Here is a 4188-nt window from a genome sequence, read left to right on the forward strand (position 1 = left end):
CAAAGACCCAATATGCCCATTGAAATCCCCTCCCACGAAAAGTTTCTCAGTGCTCGGGAGGCTCCTACCACCTCATCTAAAACCTCCCAAAATTCCTTCTTGTCCTCCTCGTCCAAACCTACTTTTGGGGCGTAGGCACTAATAATGTTCACCGTAGACCTTCCAATGACCAACTTAATAGACATCATCCTATCACTAGCTCTTTTTACCTCTACCACCTGTTTCCTAAGTTCTTCATCTACTAAGATACCTACCTCATTTCTATGTCTCACACTACCCAAGTACCATAACTTCTAACCATCTACATCTTTCGCCTTAGTTCCTACCCATTTTACCTTCCTGGACACACGCTATACTAAACCTCCTCTTTCTAAGAATCTTTACCAACTCTATAGACTTACCCTGCAAAATTCCTATGTTCCAAGACCCAACTCGTAACCTAGAAGCTCTCTATCCTACCTAACCTTACTACTATTTTTCCCTAACCCCAAACTCGATCCTAGACCTGACCTTGGCCCAACCCCCCAACCCCAACCCAGACCCAATACCTCCTAACCCCGACCCCGACCTATGACATAACCCTAGTCTACCATCGCAAATCATAACCACTATGCAAATAGGGGAAAAGGATAAAAAGAAAAAGAAAGAAAGATAACAAAGAGGGATAAAGATAAGGCTAAAAGGATACACTGGTTATAATAAAATTAGTAAAGGAGCTTGAATCTGTGCCCACTATATGCTAAAGACACATATAACAGTCTATAACATAAAGAAAACAACAGAATCAATAATATAAAGCAAGTTTTGATAAACAATAGTCAATAACGGGACCTATACTACCATAATTAATAGATATGCAAATCAAGCAACAGTAATCAGAAAAGGGAACAAACTTCAAAACTACTAAGAAAAATAAAAAGACAAAAATGCAAATGGGATTAATAAGTAAAACACTATTATGAAGTACCAAAATCAACAGGTAAGTCGTCACCCACAATCCAGATAGTCAGCCAAGAAGCTCAGAAAAAGGAATCAAAATAGGAATAGTAAGCAAAACAACTAGTAGTATCCCCTAGAATCAAGAAAGCTATACACACTACTAGAAAGAATGATCAAGTGTACCTAATCAAAGCTGGGTTGGCTTCGTTTACTTGTTTGAGTCGCTAGATTTCAATAATTTCTGATAGAAATTATTCGTCAAAATAGTGTTGTCGCTGGAATAATGTTGCCATTGCCGAAATAGAGTTGTTGTCACCGAAATAGTGTTACTGTAGTCAGAATAGTGATGTTGTCACTGAAATAGTGTTGTTATCGCTGGAATATGCACTTGTAGTACTTGCAAAAGGGTTCTAAAGATAGGAAAAAAAAAAGAATGAGAAAGAGGTGAAAAGATAGAGGTCGCCAGAGTGAGATCACCAGAACTGCGCCGGTGTCGATGGCGGTGCAAGAAAGAGTCATTTGCTGAGAAGACAGTAGATCTGAGGCAAATCGACTTTTTAGTATTCAAGATTTGTCGATGTCTAGTGAGGTGCTAGCCGGTGGCTAAGATCCTGCTTAAAAAGTATTCACCAGAGAAGGATATCAGGGGGAGTTCACTGACAAGAGAAATTAAAATCCCTGACAACGATCGCAAGCACAGGCTAACGGCTAGAAATGGAAGGTCTCGAGTATGGATTTAGATTTTGGAGAAATGGCTGCTCCAGCCGGTGAGGGACTTGCCATGATTGTGCTCCGGTCAGTGCTCCACTATGTAAGTTAGGCGGCGGAGAAGTTTGACTGCCGTGCTAATGATGTGAGAGGGGTGGCGGTGAGCAAGTGTTTCATTTCTCGAGAGGTACTTTGAGACGTACTGATGATGTGAGTTCTTTCGTCTACCATACTATTACATTAAATTTGCCAGATTCTATGAGAATAAAACTAAATCTATTTTCTTATTTATAGTGTTTAGCCAAATTAAACATGTTCTTCCTAATCTATTCAATATATATATTTATATTGAACAAATCTAAAGTATCATCACTCTTAAATGTATCTATTAAAGAGATTTATTTGGTCAAATTTAGTTCATCAATTTTCTTATTTCAATGCTTTTTAGAGTCTAGTATAATTTTCTATAATTTTAATACTTATTTTTTTTACTCGTCTATCATTGGGTATATCAAGTTATATATCTTCTTGACTAATATTTTTGCATATACCTACCAACATTCAAATATAATCTGTTAGTCATTTATTTATACATTTTTCTGTTATCAACTCTAACAAATACATTAGAATTTTTCATTATCAATTATTTAAGAAATAAATTGAAAAGGAGAAACAATTTTTTTTGTATATATCATAGAAAAATTAAACAACTAGTTTTAGTATAGGGACTAGGTAAAACAAAAGGGAGGAAGTACGTAAAACAAAAGGGAGGAAGTATTTCCTTTTTATTTAATGTCTTTAAGATTTTCATAAAAACATAAGGTGTTAATCCTATTCATAAAACCGATATTTCTAAGTTGTTTGAACTCCCTATATGAATTTTGTGATTCTCAATGATATAAGATTTGGTATCTAATGCTTAACGAATTTATTACGTAGTTCAAATTTGCTCACTTCATTTACCTCTTCTCATTTTTAGATTTCGTAAATCTCTTTAGAAGGATTGTGGAAGTATTGTGACAAAATAGCCGGCAGAGTGAAGGCGAGAAGCCATTGCACCACCCATTACGCTGGTACCTATCCAACCTACTTGATTTTGGGTTAATGGGTGTTTAAAAATATGTTTCATAAACAAAAAATATACAAAGAAGAACACATCAAACACAGATTTGAGACTTGAAATACGTGCGAAATATTTTTCTAAAAATGATATGTGCTCTCTCTTCTCTGCAAGATTTCTATGGGACTGTGTGCAAAGAGTTTTAGTAGATATGAAAAGACTATTGAATTATGCACCAAGTAAATAGTGAAGAAATTCTTTTGGAAAACAAGAAATCAGAACTTAATCTTTTTGGAGAAGAAAAGACTCTGTAAAAGTTTTATGTAAAAACGTTACATTAGAAATAAGTAATTGGGTTTAAATAGGAATGTTGGAAATCAAATAATAAAGACACACACTTTTTATTAAAAATATACAAATTAAAAGGATATACCTTTTAATTTAAAAGACACCTCATACAAAAACTTATAATTATTAATTTAATTTTAAAAAAATTCAAAAATTTTCCACTGGATAGGAAATCATTGTTATAGTTCTAATACTGCAAGAAGAAAAAGCTGCAAAGAGAAGAAGGAACTTTTTTTTATACTGTTGGGTTTAATTGATTTAGCTTTTAGGTCGGCAAATGAGGATATATAAATAAATTGAAAATGAAAGAATGAATGAAGAGTTAAAGAACGAATAATGGATCTTGGGAAGGGTTAGGTTTAGGGCAGAAGAGTTGGATGAATTTATATTTTGTGATGTGGAAATTAATTTATTTATGTGGCAATTAATATTTTTTAAAAAAAGGAAAGGGGTTTTGTAAATTTCCAGCACATCATTTAACTGTCAAAGGGGTAATATGCTCCTAAACTCTAATTGTAGAGGTATTATGAACTAAATTTATAATAGAGGGTATATTTGAACCTTTTCGCAAAGTTCAGAGGCATATTTGATCTTTTTTCCTTTAATGTATGCTATTAATTGTAGAGGTAAAATGAAAAGAAACTAATTAATTCTATCCTGATTTAGTAAGTGATCAATTAATATAAGATATTTCTTTTTAGTAAGATGACCAACTAACCTAGAACGGAAGAATAGATTTTTTGTTTTCTTAAATTTTATGCCAAGTCACATTAAACCCACAAAATTAAAGATATTTTGATACATTTAATATATTTTAATTTAAGATTATAAATTTTTATTTTCTCAAACAAGTCACTTAATTTTAACACAAAAAAAAGATTAAGAATTTTTAATACAATTAAAGATACTTTATTTTAGTTCTAAGACCATAAGATTAGGGGTGTGCAAAAATCAACCCGTCCAATAAATTTAATCGATAAAAATGTTATTGGTTTATTATTATTGGGTTAACGATTTTTTTAACGGTTTTATAAAAAAAAATTATTGGGTCGTTGGTTCGGTTTAGAATTTTTTTTATTGAGTAAATCGATAGCCCAATAAAAATATTCTAAATTATACTTTACCCCTACTTT

This window comes from Capsicum annuum, chromosome 1 (genome assembly GCF_002878395.1).
Source record: "Capsicum annuum cultivar UCD-10X-F1 chromosome 1, UCD10Xv1.1, whole genome shotgun sequence".
NCBI classification, from domain to species: domain Eukaryota; kingdom Viridiplantae; phylum Streptophyta; class Magnoliopsida; order Solanales; family Solanaceae; genus Capsicum; species Capsicum annuum.